The sequence below is a fragment of the Drosophila elegans genome, unplaced genomic scaffold, assembly GCF_018152505.1.
Source record: "Drosophila elegans isolate 14027-0461.03 unplaced genomic scaffold, ASM1815250v1 contig_814, whole genome shotgun sequence".
NCBI lineage: Eukaryota > Metazoa > Arthropoda > Insecta > Diptera > Drosophilidae > Drosophila > Drosophila elegans.
Genome location: NW_024546167.1, coordinates 14,653,966 through 14,678,565, shown reverse-complemented (window position 1 = coordinate 14,678,565; position 24,600 = coordinate 14,653,966). Strand labels below are relative to the sequence as shown.

The 24,600-nt window shown below is 37.5% G+C and overlaps 1 protein-coding gene across 2 annotated transcripts in view; it reads right to left on the bottom strand.

Annotated features, from left to right (window-relative positions):
* Positions 1-24,600, bottom strand: part of LOC108149347 — a 124,158-nt gene that overhangs the window by 69,988 nt on the left and 29,570 nt on the right. For both annotated transcript variants that reach the window (XM_017276837.2, XM_017276838.2), the window contains exon 3: positions 21,933-22,007. The gene's annotated coding sequence lies outside the window, so the exon portion shown is untranslated. The remainder of the gene's footprint in view (positions 1-21,932; positions 22,008-24,600) is intronic.

Sequence of the window (24,600 nt, the reverse complement as noted above, 5' to 3'; positions counted from 1 at the left end):
CTTTTAACGAAAAAATGGGTTTGGTAAGTACATATTTAATTAGCCTGAACAATGTTTAAAAAAATAATGCCTCGCAGTAGATGTTTGACTTTTCAATGAAACAAAGTCCCTACCATTTTTTTAAGTGTCCTCCTTCCTGTCATAATAACTAACGTTTCGAATTCCCAAACTTCCCAATTAGCTCAATTAAGTGTGGAAAACCTCAGTCACTCGTACAATGACAGCTGGCCTTAATTTTTGAAAACAAAGTTTCCTTGCCCCCAAAAGTTGACTTGACCGAAAAATGAAAATTGTGTAGAGCATTTCGAGAGCATGAAATATTCATAAGTTGAGAGAATTAAAATTTCATAGGGTAAATGAAACAAGGGAAAGACACTTAACGTTGGCCATTCAAATTTTAGTAAACTCAATTATTCACAGACCAAGAGCAAAACCGAGTTGAAAATCAATTTTTTTTGCACTTTGCTGATTTCAATTAAAAGAACGGACAACCGAAGTTGTTGCCCAACCAAACAAAGTGTCAAAAGTTAATGCAGATTCTGCCTGCGATGGATTTCGACACGATGGCCACTTAAGCTGCCAAGTGGAATGAAATGCAACTCTGAGCATTCGTATACTCATTCTCTATTTTGTAATAAATTTCACAGAAATTTTCACTGACCATGTTTGTTTCCGGTTTGGCACTTTTGTGCCATCCGCTTGTCTCACACATTAGCTCAAAACCGGACAACTTTTGATTATGATTTCCATGTGCCTGCCACGCCCTTATAAATTCCCTGTTTTTCCGCATTTTCGTCCTTGGCAGCGAAAAATCAAAAATGAGACAAAAACTGGCGAGGATGGAAAACTTCAGCCTTTGTTATTGCCGGAAAATTTTTATTTATCTTATAATTATGTAAATGAATGCGACGAAAATAAGAGCAATGTGTGTTTACTTCCAGCCACAAAATGTTGTTTTGCTTATTTTTGCGTGTCACTGAAACAAAAAATACCACCATTTTTTGTTTTTTACAGATATTTTGGCTTTTTAAATTAAATCTTTTTACCAAAAGTAATATTTGCACAAAACTTGAAATTACAAATGCATACAACGTAAACATTATCTAAAATTTGAATTTTACCCGGTTTTAGTTAATTATTTTATATAACTTCCTTTAGTTAGTGTTATGCAATCAGTCAAAGTTCCTTTTGGCTTTCTTTGGAACTACGCCTCTGGTTTGTTTTTCAGTTTTCTTTTATTTCCTGTTTGGCTTCTGTTTTGCTTGACCCAAAAAGAAAAATAAATTAAATTATTATGCCCAAATGTTCAAATGTGGCTTTCCTTCAATTAACCGAATCCCCATTGCCCCCAGCAATTGTGCGGATCATGCATATGCATTAGTTAGTTAATTAGGGACAAGTCGCAGATCCTGATTAGTCAAGCTGGTTAGGGCTTTTGTCAATCCAAACATTAACTGCCAACTGCCAAAGGGAAAGTCATTCAAACGGAATTTGAAATGCAAATGGAAAGAAACAAAATAAAATGGAACAACAACGAAGTCATTGGGGAAATCCGGTTTAGGAAATTTGTTCAATATGTTAGAGTCTCAGCCGCTGTCCAATATTCAGCTTTATTCTTCCGATTTTTTTTTGGTTTGATTTTTCTTAAAATTAAGAAGAACCATCCTATTCTGCAGCTTCTCTGCCTTTGTGACCATGTCGTGTTTATGGGATTTTGTTGCCTCTTCTTTTCCGATTTCAGTTTCGGTTCTTACTCTTTTGGGTCCAGCTTTTCATTTTATTTTTTATAAGAAATGTATTTGCTTTTTAGTTGCCTTTCTGGCTTGCCTTTTACAAATTGACAAATAAATAGCCTCTCAGTTCTTCTGGACTTTTCAAGGAAAAATCAATTGTTGTTGCACTGAGCAGAGCTTAGGCCTAGTCAGAGGGTTTTTCCTTTGTCGAAACACTTTTCCAGGGATTCGGGTTTCAGGTTTCGGAAATTAATTCTGCATAATAGCCGGGGGAACCAAAAGAGAAATATGGTATGGAGAAGTCCAAAAGTGTTTCTGACAAAAAGTATGTGCTTAGAAATGAAAAAATTAAATTTAAGGAAAATTAAAAAAAAAAACACAAAACAACCTATAACTAATATTTATTACTTAAAATCCATATTGAAAAGTCAAAAATATAAGTAACCTGAATACTTAAAAGTAAAGTTTTAATTATGGGGTCTAATAAAAGTGGCTAAGAAATTAACGACTTCTTCTTATTAACTAAAAGATTCGCTATTCAGACCAAGAGGAAGGCTATTTAAATCAAATTTTATTTCAGCCAAAATTGTTCCGACTACTTTCCGTCCATATTTCATCCATTTAAGTTTCGACTCAGCAATCATCATCTCTTCATCATTTGCTGGCAGGCCTCTTGTTAAAAATACAATAATTTCTCCCCTCAAATTTGCGCTGCGCTCCACAAAATTATCGCTTAATGATGTGCAATGGCAACAGAAACCGAGAATCGGAGCTCAGTATAAATTTTCCGTTTTTTGGCACTGCTCGACTGTTAAATCTCAGTTCAACGAACTCAGCTGGGAACTTGCCTGCATTTATATATTTATTTATTGCAGAGTGGAAATTGAAATTGTTTCGCGTATAAATTAAGTTGCTCAAGTCGGGCTGCAGGATTTCGTCAGGCCAGAAGGCGTAATTGAAATCTGAGTTATGGGCATTATTTAAAGCGAAGCGAAGTGGCGGAATAAACTCAATTAGAGCGCTAATTAATTTATTTGCTCAACAAGCCATGTTTGGCCGCAAACTCATTAACTTGTCACATGTAATCAGTGTCCAGTTTGTGCAGTTCGTACTCCCCAAGAGAAGCGGTCAAACGCAAACTGCGAACTGAAAAACTAAAATTGAAACTAACTGACCAGCGACGGGCTAGGACATGGGTTCCAGACACGGACATGGACATGGACACTGAGCAAACTTTGCAACGTTGCAGGCCCCCAACTTTTAAGTGAGTGACTTATTTTTTGCACCCCTTGAACGCCCCCCGGATTTGGGGTGAGCCTGAGATGCGAAACTTTTAAATCGATGGCCGGCAAAAGTGGCATCGTCATCGCATAGTCGCCCCTGCCATCACAAACAAAGGGCTTTAACTTAATTGAGCTGGCCAATGCAGGCGGTTAAGCGAGGGCCGCTTGGTTAAAACAGAATAAAGCCCTAAAAACAGTAATAGTACGTAAAAGTAAGTTAATTTTTAATGAAACACAAATACACATATTTTAAATTTTTAAAAAGAGAATTTAGTTAGAAATAGCATTTAACCTTTACCATTTTATACGATTCGTATTCAATAATGTTTTCAGTGTTATGATTATTCATTATTATAGTGAATGTTATAGCATGTTTATGATTAAAAATAAATGCTCAATATAAAAACACAAAATTAACGATGTTCAAGAAAAATAAATATATGATTAATTTGAATGCGAAAAAATATCTTAGCACTTATAAAAGTAGAATATTTATAAATTTACCTTCTTTTATTTTAACAAAAATATTGTAACCACAGAAAAACATTTTTAATTTGTCGGGTTTTAAGTATATTTCGCATATTTATTGATGGCTATTGTGGATTTCAGACAAAAGCAATTAAACCCATATGGAATTTGTTATTTTAATTAAGAATGAATTATTTTCTTTAATATTTTTTGTATGGTGAGTTATTTTTGAATAACATAACCTCGAAACTCTTTAACCTTACCTCCAACGAGGCATTCTACATTCTTTCCCATTTGCCATAATAATTAAAAACCTATAAGTTTTTAGTGGCGTAGCATAAGTACTACAATGATGCCCAAATGCCGCCTGGCAACTGACACGAGTAAGCGGTGACTCCGGGACTTCGATGGAAAAGATTGCCTTGTCATCGGCATCGAGTTCATCATCATCAGTGGAACCTTGGCGCTTCAGTGTCGGCATCGCATGACCACAAAATTAAACCCCGTCCAGGGATAATTTTGTCAAAATGCAACGTTCGATACTGGAGAGCACAAAGGGGGTTAAAGAGCCGCCTCTTGCGGGGCGTTTGAAATGGGGGCGGATGTGGCATAGTGGGCGTCGCGTATGTGTGACTATGCCAGTGTGTGCTGCATATTGATGGCGTGATTTGCATTTGAATATGCGGCCAGGATGGCGACGTGTTTTCCATCCTTCTCCCACTTTTCCCACCCACCCACTCACTCTTTTCTCCCCCGCTCAATTTGGGCATCCCCTCTCCCACATTGTCTCCTCTTTCTTCTCCTGTTATTATTGTTGTTGTCTGTGCATATTGCGCATCGCAATTTTCACACATTGATAAACTTGTTTCAACGTTGAACAGTCATAAGGACAGGAAAAAGCAAAAGTGCACAATGAAAAAAAGGTTATCATTAAGGTTTTTGTACACCGATGGAACCATAAATGACTTATTTTTATAACAAAACACTATCTTTACCGACTCATAAAAAAGTGTCACTGTGTTCACAGTACTTAAAGTTTATTGTTAAGCTACACTGATTTTAAATGTAGGTTTTGTAATTTTTAAAGTTTGAATTTCAATTAAAAAAAATAAAATTTAATGGGAGGAAATTTTATTACGACCAAGATATGTTACTTTCTTTTATTTTCTAAAATTTCTGTGGACCAAAAATGTTGTATAACTTGACCTTCAAAGCCTTGCTTTCATGAAAATTATTGCCCTATCAATAAAATATAAAAAAAGTTGTTTTTATATATATTTAGTTGAAAAAATAATAATTAAGGGAATTTATTGGTCATTTTTTCAGTGAACCTGCAACAAATGTGGGAGCTGTTGTTGCACCTGCTTTCGTGCTTTTCGCTTAATTCTGTCTGCCGGTGTGTCCCATCGATGGCAGTGTGCAAACTGGGACCAGGATCCTGAATGCAGCATCCTCTGTCCTCTCTGCCTGTTCGAAATTTGTTTTTTATCAAATGCGTTTAATTGGCAAAGAAAAGGGCGCGGCAGTGGGCGTGTAGCGATAAAGAGACCGAGTCTGTATTGTTGCATAATTTCGGGGCCGTGTCCTGGATATATCGCCTAATTGCATTGCTTTGTTGTTTATGAGCATTCAATCGGAGATTGCTTATTGCCTTCGCTCTATCTATCGATCTCTTTCTGTTCCAATCTTGCCATCTCATTCGAGCGTTGCATTTTGATTGCGATTTTTCCTTGACGGTCGTTGATTAGAAAATGCTAAATTGGAAATCGGATCTGGAAAGCGAATTTTGGCAAGCATCGCTTATTACGGTCATTTTTGATGAGAATTTACTCATCTCATCATCTTCTTCAGTTAACTAAGATAAATATTTAGTTTACATTCATTTTTTAAGGGAATAAAAGTAACACAAATATTATTTAATACGAATTGCATAATTTGTTTTTCCTGCTAAAGGCTTCTTATAATGTGTATTAATTTAAACCAAAACCATTAGTTTGAAAGAAAAGTAGACATTTTCTTCCCTTTAAAACATTTACTATATTTAAAATTCAGAACTACCTAAGGCAATTGTTTCTTTGAACTCAAAAACTTTACAAAATTAATTCCTTCACTTGGAAAAGTAAAACATAATTCCTTGGCCGTAAAGACATTCCGATTCATCAGCTGCCAATCGTCAACCGCAATGACTTTGTATAGGATCCTTTTCAACGCAGTCCCCTGTTGAGTGCCCTTATTATCCTTAAACCGAACTGAAACAAGGACAATTCCGTAGATCCAGGGAGACTTGCAACCCGAAGTGCTTCAGTCACCCGTCGCGAATTTTCCTCCATTTATCCCGTCGCTGCTCGTTTTCTGCCCCACAGGTGAGTGCCGGTGCCCAATAAACAGCATAATGACTATCGCTGACCGCAGGCCATATAATGGAGCCGGGTCAAAGGTCGTCGATGGGGGATACTGCCAGCTGGGTGCCATAACTCATGACAAAGAAATTACGGAGCGCGAGCAATAAAAAAGTTTCGGCCGGGTGACTGAGGCGCCATTATCATTGGGCATATTAAAACTTTTGATGTTGCTCAAATTATTTCGGGAAATTGATGCCCAAGGATTAACTTTGCCGAGAGACAGGAGACAGGCGAAAAAGTTAAAGAAATATAATAAGGGACATGGTAGCGACCACATCAAACAGGAGACCACTGGGCCTCCGAAGGTCTTCATCCGCAACACCTCCGTATACGTGATATTTCAGATGACGATGGTCATCACGATGATGATGATGGTAAGGGCGGCCCGATGATGAATTCCTTTGCCTGCTGCCGTTTGCGGTTTGTGCGGTTTTCGGGCGATAAATTCAGCGATACCAACGCTTTTTGCGTTTACTTTCATGTCGACCAGTCTCCCACATAGTTTTGCTACTCCCCAGCCTCGAAACTCGACTACTCATCAACTGCAAGCCATGCGCGTAACTTTTCCAGCCAAAAAAATGTGGGAAAACTCAGGAAAACTTACCTTAGTTTGAAAAGCCAATGATTAAATTCACTTTCAGTAATTATTTTCTTCTTCTAAGATTTTCTATGATTAAAAAACCAGCCAAGCTAATGCAATGACATTTAAATCCCTAATATCTAAAGTATTTAAAGAATTTGAATAATTTACATGTCTAAAATTTGTTCTTAAAGTATAAAGATTAATTTGATTTGGGAAACGCTTCTAATATTTATGAATGATTTATGAAATAAGATGTCTGTTAAAAGCTATCTGCTTCCTTGAAGGGTATACAAAGAAAGCAAACGAGAAGAGCAACAGCAAGTGGGTATCCGCAAAGGCCGAGAGTCATTCACATTACAAAGAAGTTTTCATTCCCCAAAGCGGCCGCAGGACATTATTTCTTGGACTGCACACCCACAGTCAATTTTTTTCGCCACCCCCTTTTTAGGCACCCTTATATGCCTGTCATTCCTATGCCATGAATATGTCTCCATCTCCATCTTCTCCCTGTGTGTTTGGCATTTCCTATTTCTTTGTGTGCATTTTGCTCTCTGCCTCTGAGTCAATTTTTTCTTGCTTTCACTCCCTTTTCCCATAGCTTTAAATGCTTTTTGTTGCAATTGTCAGAAGTTGAAGATAAAGTTGTGATAAAACTTATGACATGTTTCCCTCACTATCTTTACGCCCCTCCACGAGAAAATGCAATTATTCATGTCGCCGAACTAATGACGCAATTAGTTGGGGCAACTGTACTCGCAGACAAATGAAAGCGATTACAGGTGAATATGAATGAAGTGCTGCCAACTTGATCTGCGAGTTCAGGCAGAAATAAATTACACAATTCAGTGATAATAAGGCTCGTTTAAGTGGGTGGATGGAAATGATGTAGAAAATGAAAACGAACTACTGAATAATAATATCTGTAAAGTGTGACAGTGCTTAAATGGGGGATTTTCAACAACAGATGGAAATTAGTTTTCAGATTACGAACTTTTTTTGCAAAACAAAATATACATTACCAGACAATTAATTATAAGCAAAAAATGAGCAATGACTGCAAACAATAAAAAAGAAAACCTAATTGAAAGTATTTGTTAGGTACAAAATCCTTGTTTCCAATAAATCCATAACATTCTAGCTGCAAAAGTATGCAAAATTTAATCATTTGTTATGATAACTTAAACTTTTTTTTTGAATATTTAAATTAAAGAAACGCATAATAATTATTTAGTCTTAACTTTGTTAGCACTTTAAGTACCTTTTTTCTTATAACAGATTTCTTTCATCTCGTTTGACCTAAGGCGGCTAACGAATATCCCAAGACAATTATCAAATCCCTTCGATATCAATTCGGATGCGCTCTGTTTTATAGCAGGACCCTCATTGTTAATCTTTCAGGCCATCATATTCATTCGTTTATTCGTTTTCTCATTCGTTCTGGTCTCTTGTCCATTTTTTATTGCCCCTCCCTAGAACAATTCTTTTCGGGGTCGGTTTTTCTTTTTTTTCAGCTTGCAGATCTGTTTTTATAGCTTGATGCCACGCCCACAGTGGCCACTTGTGACTTTTGGCCCTCTTTTTGCCCTCTTTTGTTGGGGATTCTCTTGGTTACGAGGTGCTAAATCAAGTTAACGTTTAAGTGGCCGTTTAGTGCCTACGCCTGGACCTGTATCTGAATCTGTATTTGTATCTGTATCCGTATTTGTATCCGTATCCCCATCCTGCTCAGCGTTCGTATCTGCATCCTTGTTTGATCCCGAACTCCTTCCTGAATCCCGCTTCGGTTTATTATTACTTCGCCTTTTGTCATAAAGAGTTTTCTTTTAGCGTCCCGCCTTTTGGCGCTTTTTATTGACTGTAAAGCTTATATTTTTTAATATTTTCTTTATGCCTTCTTTCTACGGCGCTTGTAATTGTTTTTTAAACAAATTTAATAACTTTTTGTTGCCTCGTCACGGTTGTTCTTATTGTTGATCCGCATTGTTGTTGCAGCCGTTTTGTTTTCCGATTTTTCCCCTTCGCCCCGTTGTTGTTTTTGTGCATTTTAATTTGCTTGTCTGCCTTTTAATGGCAGTTGTTATGCAATTTTTGCCGGTAGAGAGGACTCCAAAAGGCAGCAATGCACTTCCCTCCCCCAATGTTCCCCTTTGCAATATTTTTCTTAGTTTTCCTTGGGCAAATGCAAACAACTAATTAAAAAGATGTTTACTGATGATGATGACGGGGCTGGTGCTGTCATTAAAGTTGGACCATGAATGTCTATCGCATAAAGGGATTCAAATGACGGTACGCAAATAAAGTGGGGCCATGAAAATTCTTTTGAGCTATTTTAGATAGGCTTCATTTGAAACGAGCATTTGGAATGGGTCTATTAGAGACTAGGTCCTTAAAAGAGGTCACAAAGAAGAGGTTTGCGAATGGACTCCAAGTTAAGACTAGCAAGTTTAATAAATTATTAGTAAAAACAAAATCATATATAAGGCTTTTATAGAATATTTAAAACTGAAGAGGTGCTCTACCTGAATTTTTCTTGTAAAAACTATAAGAATCAATTTTTCAAAAACAATGCAAGAACACTTTCAGCGATTTCCGTTAACCAGAGCCATACTTCACTTCCAAGCACTCAAGCCATTTCAATTTTGATTTTCACCAGATTTCCAATACATTCTTGCACTTCACTAGTGAAAGTGCTCGCCCCACTCGCATCGAAGGTCGCATATATACCACCCCAAAACTAAAGGAAATTGGTGGGTGGGACAAAGGCCTTTAGGCATTTGCAATTTTCAATTTCCAATGCCGAGCATTGGTACATTTCAATTGCAGTCAACGAACAAGTGGCACCTTTCAAACACACTCATGCACTTCGAGCAAATAGTAGTCAGTTTTGTATCAAGAATTATTAAATGTGAAAGCTTCTTAAGTAACACAGAAAGGTATACAATTAAATATAAAATTCTATAACAATGGTTTTGGAAGATTTTAAAAAGTTTTAAAAATTCTATCCCGGTGCATACAAAATTTGAATAATTAAATTGTATTAATCTTGAAGAAATGGCAAGTGTTTTTAGAAACGTGTTTTAAATGTTTAATATAGTTATTAAGATATGTTTCTCTTAGTGTAGCATACACATATCAAGGCAAAACTCCTCGTTTCCTTGCATTATTGATGCTCCCTCCGCTCGTTGTTTTTGCCGCCCCTTGTGTGCGTGTGTACGCTTTTTTCTGCTGTTTTGTTTGTTGAGTTGAATGAACATATTTTGCCTTGACATACATTGCATTGTTAGCAAACAAGAGTGTCAGGACCTAGTTGGCCACGCCCCCGAAATCCTTCAGAGCGCCCACCGCCCACCGCCTTCACCACCCACTTGAAAGTGCAGCCACAGAATTTCTCGAGCTGCTCGACATGTTCATCGTGAAGCGGGTGAGCGGGGTGTGTGCATAGTTTTTGTTCAAACAACACGCAGCTTGTACAAGAAAGCCAACAGCGGCAACATCAGCAACACCAGCAGCAGCAATAGCAACAATAATGACGTTTTGACTGACAGACAGCAAGAGTAACAACTACACAAGCCCATAAGACAGTTGGACAGCGGCTGTGGAGAAAGGCTGGGGAAATGGAGAAAAGAGTGCGACTTGCACTGAGAAAGGACATAAAAGTTTATTGCTAACAATAGCAACAGCAACACCAACTGCAGCATGTGGAACAAGGCAAAGCCCAGCGTTGTTCGCAAACTTGCTGTCCGTGTTGCTTGTTTGCTTAGGCTGTTGCTTCTGTTGCTGCTGGGATATTGCTGCTGCTGTTGTTGCTGAAAAAGTTGCTGCTGTAAGGTTGCCGATGTATTGCAACTCTCAAACTAATGTTGTTGCTGCTAAATTTGTGGAGAGTTGCTGTTGCTGCAGGGTTGTTAATTCTGTTGTTGCCACTAATGCAGCTGATTTGCTGCTGGAAAAGCTACAATGTTGTTGCTTATGTCGCTGATTAGTTTATATAGTGCTGTTGTTGTTGCTATTAGATATGTTCAGTTGTTGCTAATATACTACAGCTGTTGTTGCCTCAAGGTAGCTTTTGGGCTAGTACTATACTTCTAGGGTTGCCGACAGCAGTTGTGTTGTTGTCGGGTTAAAGCTGTGTTGTTCGAAAATAATTATCATCGCACTTCTCACCTTTCGTTAAGCTAAAACAATACTTTTGCAAAGTTATGTGCAGAATTGGTCATGTGAAATATGATTATGTTTTGTGAATTCGTCCAAAAAAATGAAAAACCAAAGATAGATCCAAACTAATATATTTTTTTCAATAAAAACTGTTTAATATTACAATACATTTGTATATAACATGGTACACTTGGTTTACACTTAAGTGCACCTGCCTGAAAATAAGTTTTCTTTGTAAAAGCATATTAAATCCACAACAACATAATTTAACCATCTTTACTGACTGCATAGAAAATGGTTAGACAAACAACTCCTTATTATTTTTTGGTTCTATTCCCAACACCAGTCGACTTGCCCCTTAAAAGCCGTCCTTTGCTAATTACTGCGTCAATAAAATGTATAAAAATCCAAAGTGCGTGTCGTTTGTATTCCCACACAATTGTGTACTTTTCAGTACGAAATATGGCAAATATGTTACGGTCAATTGCTGAAAGCAATCAACTCTGTAGGTTCTTTATGGAGCAAAGGCTCGTGTCTGAAAAGGAGAATGCCATTGAGGTTGACTGACAGCTGCACTCATTGAGGCAATTTGCTTAAGTTACAAATTGAAATATTTGCATTTTATCTTAGAAATGCAAATGCCCCTTTCTGCGAAATTTTCCGAAACTTCTCCATCCCACCTCCTGGAGCAGGAGTATCTGGGCAAACAATGCCAAACAAATTGGCTATTCAAATCCGCAGACGCCACACGAGCAGGAGCAGAGGCTGTCTAAGAAAGGCCAGGAGTTTCGTTGGGGTTACAATTTATGCGTTTGGCCCCCGGAACGTTGAATGCATTTTGCAATTTTCATGGCCTGCCCAGGACTTTTTCTACCCTTTTTGTTGCAACCGCATCTAGCTCCTGCCTTGCCAGCAACAAAAAAGCCATTAAGATTACTTTCTATGGGCCAGATTTAAGGGAGGTCTGGGCTTCTGCGGGTCCTTTCGTGGGTTGGGCGGTAGAGAAATGACGAGCCTCCTGCAAACGACAGACGAAGCCGAGCCAGAAGAGATTTCGCCCCCCGTACACTTGTAAATACGCATGCAGGCAGGAAAAAGACCTAGAGCCCCAGGCGAAGGTGTACAGTGCAAAAAGGGGTTATAGAATCTTAGCAATAAAGATGCAAAAATAAAATTTAAAAACGCATAATAATTAATTAATTTCCTATGCCGAATATTGTTTTAATATAAAATAATAAAATATAATAGATACATTTCAATTTCAATTGCTAAAAATATAAAAATGTAACATTTTAGCTAATATTTTTCTTTTTTACAGTTTGACCCTTAAATTTACTCCAGATTTGGAAAGTTTTTTTCCAGCGTTTAGTGAATATTGCTGCTGCTGCTACATGGGACATACAAAAGCCTTGGCAAGCAGCTTCAATAAATGCCAAGCCTTTCCACCATAAAGTAAACGATTGATGAGGTTAGAAGACTGAACAACACTTCAACACAATGCCACGCCCACCCTGTATAGGGAGATTTTTGCCCACTTTGTTGGTTCATTTAACTGCAATGGCAGCAAATTTTTTACTCGCAATTTGTTCTACGAGCTATGCAAACTACTTGAACGGAAGAGATACTGATATGGTTATTTGGAGAGAGTTGTAGGGATGTGAAAAAGGTTACCAGATAACCGGTTCGAGAATGCCAGATGAGGGTAATTAACAGTAGTTTATGAGCTGATTACTGATAAGTAAACAGTATTTTAGATTTCCATGATGTTTAACGTAAGTACAACAGAAAGATCTAATCCTGTTTCATTGGTTATTTAAGCTAACAGCAAGTCCATGACAATTAAATAAAAATTCTTGTTTCCAGTGTTATTTAAGCTAAACGCAAATGCATTGCAACTAAAAACAAATTCCTGTTTTCTAGAGTATTTAGGTTAAAAACAAATAAATGGGAACTAAATAAATATTCTACATTTTTGTTGTGCAAAAAGAATTTAGACACATTGTAAAGTTTCATTGTATATTTATTATGATTTGATCTAAATAAGCGTTTTGGTGCAACATACCAGAATGAAATGTTAAAAACAACAAATAAATAAAGGTAAGTGTTTCTGAAGAGAACTGTACATTTTCTTGTGGCTTTGTTAACTCAACACTTTTCATTCCAACCGCAATTTCCATAATTGCAGCCACCCCCTGTTGATTTTTTGGTTTTGTAATTTTAAGAAAATTTAATTTAATGGCTTTCTTTGGTTAGCCGCAACGGAAACAAAAGACCAAATGCCAAAGAGACAAAAGGAGAGAAAATTTCAATTCAAAAGCAAATTGTCTTTTATTTCAAGCTCATTAGCTTTTAATGCAATTTTATGCGCCCCAATGCGTCTAAATATTAGCCACGTGCCAGGGAAATCGAAAAATGAGGAAGAAGAAATGAGGAAACAGAGGTGGAAATGCGGGGGCATCCGCACATCGTTTGCATTTCCATTTCACATATCTGTGTTGTGGCTTCTTTGCACCATATGTTTTGTGGATTTACAAAATTGACTTTTGTCGTCATGAATTAATTTTTATTTTGTGTTCTCCGCTTGTCTGTGGCTCATCTTGTTCCTGGAATTTTGCGCCTTTTACATTTTATGTAAATTTTGTAAAATATTTATGGAAATGTAGCAGATTGTGACTGGCGACTGCCTCAAAATGACGGCAGACAAGTAAATACATTTACATAAGCACACATAAGAGTGCCTGTCTCTTTCTACGAGCCTGTGTCCCTCTCTATCGGGGAGTGTCATTTGTGGGCCCACAGACAGTCGGAGACATCAGCATAAATTTTAAATAAAAGCTACAGAAAGGGAATATTAAATGTTGTTTTTGGTAGATCCCTCATTGCCTAATATTTTATTCCTGCAGAATCTTGGGGCTCGGTGTTTTGCTGGGACAGTTGAAAGGTTAAACCAATTTAAGCTGTGGAACCTGTACCAGAAACAAGAGTTCACTCCACTGAAGACCTTTTGTTGTTGTCGATGACGTTTGCATTTTCTTTTTAAGATTTTCGTTTTTGTTTTGTTTTGGGTGCGGAAAAGCCTGGCTAGAACTCAAATATATAAATGAATATTTTGCACATTTAAATAAAGAGAAGCGCTGGAGAGTCTGGCTATCACTTTATTTTTCCGCTGACGTTGCACTTTTCCATTGTACAAAGTAGAAGGGAGAAGAAAAACGGGGGAAAAGAGAGCATATGTAAATGCGTTTGCCAAGTGGCAAGGCGACAGTTTTATTGAGCTTATCTTGGCTTTCACATTGTTGAAGAGCTCCTGCCACCAAAACGACTGAATGACAATTGCTGAAAGCTTTGATAAAACCGTGGGGAAATATATATATAGGAAATAGAAAAGCTTCCCACTTCCCAATCAAGATTTAATTTAGAAGCCATAAGTTACTTGACTTCTTTGCTTTGTCCTAAAACAGTAAGTATATAATGTTAGCTTAGAAAGGCGTTGGTTAATTATATTAGGAATTATATATATATGCTATTTTATTAGTTTAAATTATAAACATGTTCTGACTTAAATATTTTGACTTGAAATGAAAATGTTAATATAAGTGAACTTAACCAAACCTTATGATTTTGTAACCATATTAGAGGCACGGAAAAAATAGGTTGCTGTAAGATCTAGCTTTTTTAAGTCCCTTAATTATTGTTTTTAAAATGTCTTAATAAGTAACAATAAAATACATACATAAGAAACCCCCATTGAGAAAAAAATATAGCCTCTTGACTTTCTTCCACTTTAGCAGAGTGGTCTTATTTTGCAACGCTCCTTTGTTTTCCATTATACTCAACTTCTTTCTATGTATTATTCCAATTGTCTGGCTCCTTTCTCCATTTGAAAAGTCTTGACTTCGGAAGAAGTTCCATTGTCGTGGCTGCATTTAGAATGCATTTTAATTTAGCATCAACAACTTTGCCATTTCACTGCCTTTGGTGCTTTGTGCCGATTTGCATAGTTGTTGTTCCCAGGAGAACTTTCCCCGCAGCCCATGTATATATACACACAGTGAGCCATGTTAATATTTCTCACATCTAATAAAGTTTTCTCGTCTCTCTATCGCTGGCGCTGTGCCATCAAAAGTTGCTGCCTTCCACTATCAAGTGGAGTATTACCTGCAGGGGATATTTTCCCTCAGTCACTGCCATTTTCCTCACATTTTGCCTTCATCTAATACGCTTAATCAAATGTTTATCTTTGCAGAGTGAGAGGGGAAGACGCTTGTGATTTTTCTCATTTATTTTCGTGCGCATAGATTATGTAAATTTTACTACTTTCACTTCGACATTTTCATTATGTTGAACCCGTAGACAGAGTCACCTCCTTTTCCATTTTCCTTCGGGCCGAGCTGGTGAAAAATTGCGCGCTCATTTTGAGCGGAACAAAAAGAAAGACAGCTGGCGAAAAAATGCTCAGCAAACGTATTTAAAATACTTGCACATAATTTATTTTCGCGCGAATACAAATCATTTCATTTTCGTGCCAGTCACGATGCTGCAAAAGTGTAGCATATCTCAGGGCGCCATCCCATTAAAGCCGAGGAAACCCTGATGATGGTTATGTTACATTAACTGCAGGCTGAGGCTGAAGCAGCGGCTGAGGCAGCCACTCCAGCAAATAGTCACTCCGTGTGCCAAAAGTAAAATGAAAATAAAGTGTAGCCTAAAATAGGGCCGTACTCGTACAACGCAATGAATATGTAAAATATGAAGTAGAAAGAGGTTGGGCATATTCGAATGCGGAGTGAGCACTGCCTCAGGACGGAAATCTTTTTCAAAAGAGACTTGAAAGGAATAAAAACGGAAAATGATAGGATATTATCAGTACTATCCAAATAGTTTGAGTTTTGAAGACATTATCCAGATATATTAGAGTGCTCTTCAAAAATGTTTTATTTCGGTAGCTTACATAGTCAAAATTTGATAATATCACAAGAAAATAACTAAATTGCTTTTATACCCTACATAAATAATTTTAAAAATATATCTTTATTTGAAGATTAATTTTCAGTTCTATAAATTTGTTTTGATCGTTAAGAAAGGTCAACAAGTGGCAAACATGCTCTTTTCAGAAATTTTTACTGAATGAAAACATACCAGGAATATAAGCCAACGTGAAATAAATTCCCAAGCTAAATAAAAGCTTTCGTCAGGCATATTAACACTACTTTGTAGCCCCGGAACACTATGCCCACCTTATATTCCCCAGAGATACCCTATGACTCCTTTAAACGGCTGTTCTTGTGTATCTGTGTGAGTATATTGGCACTGCTCATTAGGAAAGTGCAAGTAATATGAAGAGTTTGCCCAGAAATGCCCGGGCTCACTGAGCGTATGCGTAATTAAATTTCATGCGTAAAAAAGGAACTAAGAGTGTGTCACGAAAGAAACCAGGTTGTCTGCGAGGTGTAAATAAGGCATAAAAACGAGTGTTTCAGGCACATTAACATTTCATTTAATATGATCTTTAAGGCGGGAACTGTGAAAAGTTAAGTGATTGGAAAATCCCAAATAGCAGGTCAAAGTACAAGCTAGCAGACTCACACATGTACATTTAGGCACACAAATCAAAGTCAAACGCAGTGCCTGTGTAATAATACGCTTATATGTTATCTTATCATCCCATGGGAGGTTTCCCATCCTCCATTTTTGTTGAACAAGCTTCAACAAATGTCTGCCAGTTGGACAGGCGGCTGTGACACTAATTGCTTGACCTTTTTTCCTTTGTTGCCCGCCATTGTTGACCTTTGAACGCGGCTCGAATTTGCATAGAACCCTGGAACCACCGAGACCACTGACCCACCAACATTGACAAGGCAACCGTGTTGACATGGATAAACCACTTCAAGTCAAGTGCACACAAGCCAAAGTCGAAGGCCCCGGCCAATCATTCCTCCCCCTTTTTTATTACCCCGCCAGAACAAAAAACCTGGGAAAATCCATTAGAAAAATTGCGAAACAAAAAATACGGCAAGTTCGGAGTTGAAAAAGTCATGGTTGATATAAAGTTGAAATAAATGTTGTTCTAACCGCTGAGTCTGCTGGGGGTGAAAACTTTTGCGGCTTGGCGAACAAGAATTGGGTATGAAGTTTGAATTGTGTTTAATAAGAGATTGGCACATTTTAAATCTAGTAGAAAGTAGATACATAGATGTATTCTTCTGCAAATAGCTATGTGACACGGGCTTACAAAGTAAAAGCTAAAAAATTTGTTTTTAATTGATTTTAAAACTATACAAATTTGTTTTGAAAGTTTTCAATTATAAGTAAATATGTAAAATTATTTGTAATATTAGTATAAATAAATTTCTAAGCTAGTTCTTTTCTGCTGTATTTTCTCGAGAGGTTTGCAAACTTCACTGAGAGGTTTATGATTTTTTTCTTCGCTTCCCAAGCGTCTCGACCTCTTCCGCTTCTTATCCGACGATTGTAATTCTAATAAGCCAAGTTTGCTCCGCCAGCTAACTTGCATTCGCAATCTCTTAACCCTCTTCTGGCCCCATCGCTGCGCAGAGTCAGCTGCTGGCGACAATATGCATGGCACTTATTGCCACTTCAGTTGGCATGCGAACCAGGCTAATAGCAGGGGCTACGCCCCCGCCGCCCCTGCCCCCTGTACACAGCATGCTCACCTCGGAAAACCGCTGCCGGCACACCTGCAGCGCTTCGAGAAATTTTATTTGCTCAAGCTGAAGCTAAGTTTTGCCCAAGGAGCAAGAGAAGTTGAAGCTGAAGCTTCCTTGTCGTCCTGGTGACACTTTTCGGTTTTTTATGCGGCGAAGAGCTTCTCGTTTTCACACTGGTTTTTGTACACAGTAAAATAATGGGGTTTCTTTCTGTGCCATATTTTAATTTTATTTTAAAACTAAATTTGTTTAAACTTACAAACTAATTATATTAACAATATATAAGGTAATGCATTTTAAAGAACTAACAAAAGAACTTGTATATCTAAAGAAACTATGTAAGGTAATAACAATTTATTAAGTTACTGTAATTTTTTTCCCAGTGTGCAACGTTGGCCCACGGAAATCTCGACTTGTGAATGCAAAAAAAGAGTGTAAAGAACCCAAGAAACATAAAAAGAGTAAAAGAAAGCGGGAATGGGAGCCCAGAAATTGTGGTCATAACCTGGCGGGAAACGTAAGGGAAAACAGGAGAAATGCATCCGCGTCCAAAAATCTCGGCAGGTGTGGCACGTATGCACGTGTTGCACCATTGCAGTTCCACAAGCTGTTTCATTGCCTGCTGCAACGGGCATATTAAATTTACCATATTCCTACGGCTCCTGTAGTTGTTGTTGCTTGAGAGCATCATAACCCCAAAGAATCCGCTTGAAATTTATGCACTTGTGGGATTTTTATGCTGCCCTTCCCCCTGTGTCCTTGGGATTTCCTCTATTTCCTCACTTTCTATTTTATTTTATACACATTTTCAGTTGCCCGCATAAAAATTATGTGGCACCTTGATATATGAATGTGTTTGCCATGCGTTTATTAGATTTATTTTCGCACAGGGATATAAATTCAAGGGGAGGCCAAGGATAAACAGATGCAGATATGGAGAGCTTCTCAGGAGTCAGTGAGTGAGACATAAACATAAGATGGGGATTAAAACTATTAGTGCTTAAGCGAAATATGGATTATATGGTATATCCATTCCTTGCACTCAAAACATTTATATTAAACAGTTTTATAACGTAACTAATCCGTTAAGAACTTGACATTTGCTTTGGGAATGCTCTTGTGAGAATTTTATATGTCTTCAAATACATTCCTGGTTTTATGCACCTCCGTAACTTTATAGCTTTGTTATAACTTTTACAGCTCGTGGACCTTCACAGATGATTGTTCTGCAATTGCTTGACCCAATTCGCACCACAAACAATCAAGTGTATTTAAATTTACACATGAACGTGGTCACACAAGTGTGCAACATATGCGAGAGAATACACTGTTCTGGTGCTTAACTGTTGAAATTTTAAACAAATTTTTGCACGTTTCCTGTTTGGCATTGTTTTTTGTTGCACTTGCAGCTTGACACAGTTTTCAGTCATACCCATTTATTTACAATGTCAACGACGAAAAGAGGAAAAGAGCAGGAGGCAAGTGTGAAAACCCTGGCAGGCCCAGTCTTTGTTGCTCTCGGAAAGGCCTTGTATGAAAGCCCCAGGCCATGAAATTTGCATGCAATTTTCAGTACAAAGCATATAGAGTGAAAGAGTAAGGTAAAATGTGGTGCAAATAAGCTTAACCATAGCTGACGGGTGGGGTGAAGCTATCGGTTAACGACTGACCTTGTCAAAGGACCTTGAACTGTCCTAACAAAAGACCCAGACATTCCAAATCCCAAAATTCCCACGCCCATTTGCTGTTTCCCAGTAACCGAGTAATTTCTGTGGCTAATTAGTACGCAATTTGGTGAGGGAACACTTTGGGGTTGGGGCTGGGAATTAACTACCAATGTAATTTACAGTCCACACGAAATTCAAGTAACAGGGGTCAATCGAGTGGGTAAACCATTCCAACTGATAGTATGAACAACACTTTTTTTAACATAATTAAATATATATTTTTTTTTTTTTTTCTTAAGATTCTTTCTGTAGAAATCTAAAAAGACTTTTAAATATATATCAAGATATCAGCTTTGATATTATTTTAATTAATTCACAACAGCAATGGTCTACTGTAACTAAAGTTTCACAACTGTAAAGTTCCACTGGGCTAGATACTTTGTGCTTTATTGAATTTTAATTTGCACTTTGCGGCTTGCGGTCAATAGTGGCCACACCCCTACTTTTCCCAGCCACGCCTTTTGCCTTGGACTTCCACTTAGGGCTTCGCCTTGCCTTGATTTCTTTTGGGTTTTCCTTCCCGCCTTTCTCTCCCAGCTGGGCTTCTCGTTTGCCGAAAACCGCAGAGCGTGTGTGAAAATTGAAATGTCACCAGTTCAGTGTCGAGTGTGGAGTTTTCCACCGCCGCCCTTGATACCCAACTGCAATGTCGTGCTTCGCTTTTCTGCTTGTCTGCCGCTGACAGTCATTGACAACTCTGCAGTTCCCCGATAAGGGGCGAACTGGCAAGGAAAATGTTGTGGAAATGGGCTAGGAAAAGCGGGAGGAAGGCAGTGGGTAGGGCAGGAATAAAGGACAGGGGTACAGCTGCATTGCACGGATGCAATGTTGCATGCCGGTCGCACTAAGTGCTGACTCAACGAAATATAAGTTCTTATTTGCCAACAGACTTCACTTAGAGGATTTGTATTAGGGAATCCCCGATATTGTGTGCTCTACTTTGCTTACAGCGAACTGCTCAGTAAATTCCAAACTCAATTATAGGATTAAGACATGTAACCAGGAAATCTGGAAAATATTAGCATAAAACAAAAAACTTCTCAGTAACAAACATTTTTTTTTTATCAATAATTCAAGCCAATGGTTAACTTTAAATGTAATTAACAATAGTTCGCTTGTCCTTAAATTAGTTTGAAAAAATAATAATTTTCTCGCCTTGACAAAATGTCAAATTATGCCAAAAATTTTGAAAAGTTCCCAAAACTTGTAAAATGCTTGCCCCAATTGAATTTTCACAGTTCTATTTCGAGGACCAAACGGCTTGCAGGGCACTAGCCTAGATTATCCCTACTGAGGTCATTTAAATTCGTTATGGCCGAACCACATATTTTGGTTTTTTTAAGTCAGCCACTTGCATTAGCCTTTGCTCTAATCCAACCCCCGCTGACTTTCACATTTTCCACTGCTTTTTAGCTCAAATCCTTTTTATTTCTTTGCTTTGGGAGTTTAAAACGTTTTCGACAGGATTTAGTTGCATGACTTTTTGCTTTTAGCATTTCGCCAGACAAACCTCCGAGCTCTACACGACCCTCTCTGCCCGATTCTCTAACTAACTGGACTCTAACTGCCCGGGGGGTGGATATCTGTTGTGCAGCTCCTCGATTCCCAGGACCAAACACGTACCCCCGTGGCCGAACGTGCACGGAATTTCCAAATACAAATACTAAACATGGCCGCATTTTTTAGCCAAGCTCCCCAGGCTCCCACCATCCATCCATGAGTTTCGTTTTAGTTTATTTCTTTCTGTAGTTCGAAATATTTTTGGATTGGTTACAATTGGTTTTGGCAGTAGATTCCAGCTGAAATAGAAACTATTTTGTTTGAGCTGGATGTTTGTTTAGGTAAAATTTTTTTAAAAAACAAAAAATGTAAGTCGATAATGAAAACATTTTATGGTATGCAAAACTTAAAAACCAATTTATGTTAAAATTTATTTTTAAATATTTTTTTTCAGCTTTTTGTGTTTAATATATAAAATCAATATAAACTTCAGGCATTTCATGTATTTTTCAACTTAAAAAGGCCTTTTTTGTTAATTTATATACGTTAGATAAGTTCAAACTTAGATTCTCATTCATTTTCTGTGTGGTAGTTAACTTAACCTCTCAGCTTTGTTTAATTTAACCACTAAAGTGTACGCATTAATTTTCCCACACCGTTTTCCACCTTCGCGCAAAACAATTTGCTTTGTCTGAGTAATAAGTTTTCCATCTGGGCGGTGATCCCTTTTTCCGTTGCCAAGACATGTTGACACTTCGCAGGACAGGTTCAAGTAACCCACTTTCAGGACGGTAGAAAGAGAGAGGGATTCGGAGTGTGAAAAAGAGGGAACGACTCCCCACCACCGCCATTTGCTCGCCTTTGTTTGCGGTGAAACTTTCGCAGCAGCTTTTGTTAATTCGGTCAATATTTGCGGACGCACGAAATAAAAACGCAAGCTCAGCTAAAAAAACTTTTGGCCAAAGTACAACAGAACAGCGAAAAACAAAACAAAAAAATTAAAGTAAGAACAGTTCCTATTTAACCCTTTAATGGCAGTTGGGTTAAAGTTTTCCCATTGGATATCTGGTCGTTAAAATAAACTTATTGGCAGTTTGTCAGTCGCAAAAAAATTTAAAAAAATGTATGCCCGGAGCAACAGTTGCACCACAATTATGTCCACCTGGATCATGCATTATTCATGAAAAACGCAAATTCCGTTACGCGTATTTCATTAAGTTAACACCTATTGCCCAATAGTTTTTCTTTGCATGTGGCGAGTGCTTTTGAGACTTTATGCAAATAGTGACTGGCAATAAAATATCGTAAATGGCAAAGAAAAAATGTCCAAATGGTACGGAATTATTTCGGGGGAATTTCCAGGACTCCTCCCCTTGGCCGTTAATTGCAATTCGAGTTGTTTACCCAACTTACCTCCTGTTTAGTTTGGCCTCACGCTCCAGTTCTCCGGTTCTCTTCTCAAATTCTCCTTTCTCTGCCAGGTTTATTCTGAAAGCAACAACAGGGTAAAGTTTATTTTTTTCGGCGTTAGTTAAATTTGTTGAAAATTATTTGCCTTTCTTGTTGTTGATAGAGGTGGAATTCTGGAATGGTCTGGTTTTGCTTTGGTTTTGCTTTTCGAGAAGCCTTAAGTTAATTAGTTGAATTTGTGTTGAAGAGTTTTTGTGTGAGCTGGGGAATTTTTCGTAGTTTAATTTAGTGAATGCAAAACTTGTGTCTAGCTGGGGAAACGTAAGCGGACGTTAAAAAATTTTAAGGGGAATTCTACCAAGGAATTAGGGTCCAACGAGAATTTTATGAAGTTAGGAATAATTTGAAACAGGATTTCACAAATTTTAAGCACGTTTTTGAGAAGTGATTTGTTTCGGAATTTCTTTGAGGCTTACCTTGAAATATTTGGTAACATAATTAAATAATAATTTTATGTTGTAGTTGTGGAGTAGTGGCATTCGGTAAGGCAATTTCTTATATTTACATTTATATAAATAAAACGTTTTTTCTTTCTTAGCAAATCTTGAACAATTTTAATAACTTCAAAATTTTTGCAGTTTGACTTATGCATATGGTTTTATCTGGTTGAGGCATATTTGTATTGAAAAAAACTTTATTTATTATCCAAACTTTTATCAGAAATTTGTAGTGAATGTGAGTTTTTGGCATCAGAGCGAGATATTTTTATTGAATATAATTTTCCATGTTTCCACAACATTTCCGCCCAAACTTTTGTGGGCGAAACCTAGAAATTTACATAAATCAACTCTCTTGGCCAGCGCCTGCTATCTGTTTACGCTTTTTCTTTGGCTCTTCCTCCGCGTTTGCTGGCTTGTTGTGTTAGCCAATTTTCAATGCTGGCTGCTGGCTTGCTGGCCACAACAAACAACTGACCATAAATAATCAAATCTTATACACAATCTGCAAACAGATTTTGCGTTTCTAATAAATTTCACTTTGCAAGCACACAGCAAAAAATAAAAACCCCAAAAGGAGCCAAGAAGTGGGCGAGGCAAACACTTTTTTGCGTCGACAGAAAAAAAACTACATATAAAATATATATTTGTGCCTGTGCATATACTATGAAAAGTATATATATTTATTTATGTTTATGCATAGTCTGCTTTGTGCTCGTATTGGAAATTCAGATAGGCCCCAAAAACTATAAAGAGAGAGAGAGAGAGAGAGAGAGAAGGCCACAACAAATTATGGTTCACTGAGTTTTCTAAACGTTTTTTCTTTTATTCTTTGGCGTCTCCCAATATTTATCTGGCTCCTTCTGGGTCTTTTCTGTCAAGGACACATTTATTTGGTGCGAAATGTGGTTAGAAGTCAATAACATAATAAAAACGTTGACATTGAAGGTCGCTGAAGAATGGCTGCGATAGACACATGGAACCGCAAGGCGTAAAGGTCCGGGAAAATTTATGAAAATAGTCTGAACTGGCGCTCCCGAGAGCCAAGGAAAAACCCCTTCTGAAATTGAGGTTAAGGGAGTTTCTGTTGGCGAACAAACTTTCATTGCATAACAATAGGCGCAATGGCGAGCCGCAAGCCGCATTTAAATATAAATACCTGCAGCCAGAGCCGCAGGCCAGAACAAAAAACAGAAACCCCAAAATAAAACAACAGCAAAAAAAAAACAGGGGGAACAAGTGAAAAGTTTTCTGCGTTTTCTGGCCATGTAATGAAAGTCCAAGCATTTTCCATCCCGTTTTCCTGGAAATGTGGCTGGTGGTCGCTGGCTCGTGAAAGAAAAAGTGCAGGTGGCTTTCGCTACCACCGCTCCTCTCTGTCCACACCCACAGTAGAATAAATAAACTTCAACTTTTTGCTGGCCACAATTTCTGTTTCTGCTCCTTCATCGTTCCCTTTGAAAGAAAAGCAAAATATCTAAAATTGTGGCAGTGCGAAAACGTAAACCAACAATAACAAATAGCACAAAAATGGGCTAAAGCGAAATAAGCCACAGAAATGGAAATAAGAGACGAACAATTTCGCTTTTTCTTCCTTATTTCATATATATGTATAAATTTATATTATTTTTCAGCAGTCAAGTGGGTGGAAAAATGCTGTTAAGCTTTAAAAATGTTGGCGGTCTCAAGATGCGAGAGTAATTGAGAACAAATAAATACAAGTGGCCTGTGGAAAGAGGAAAAGCCGAGAAAAAATTGGGAAAAATAAAGATAAAAGCAAACAGGCACAGCCGAATAATAAGGAGAATTCGAACGAAATATGAGAGCATGAGTAATGAAATGAACGCATTAAAGAAAGAAATTCTTTTAAAAAAGATAAGAAATAAATCAATGACATTGCACAACAAAACTCTTATTTCAATCACACACTTGGAAAAAAAAATGCCATCACATTAGAAATTTCGTATACTTTAAAACTATAAATTTCTTAATTAACAAAAGGCATTGTTTTCAACAATAACGTTTTATAAATAACGGCAAAATTTTTCTTTAGTTATACAATATTATTATTTATTTTATGTTATATTTCATTAATTTGTATATACAATATGTTTAAAATATTAGTTTCGCAATCCAAGTTCAATAAGCAATTCCTTTCCTAATAGTACACATTT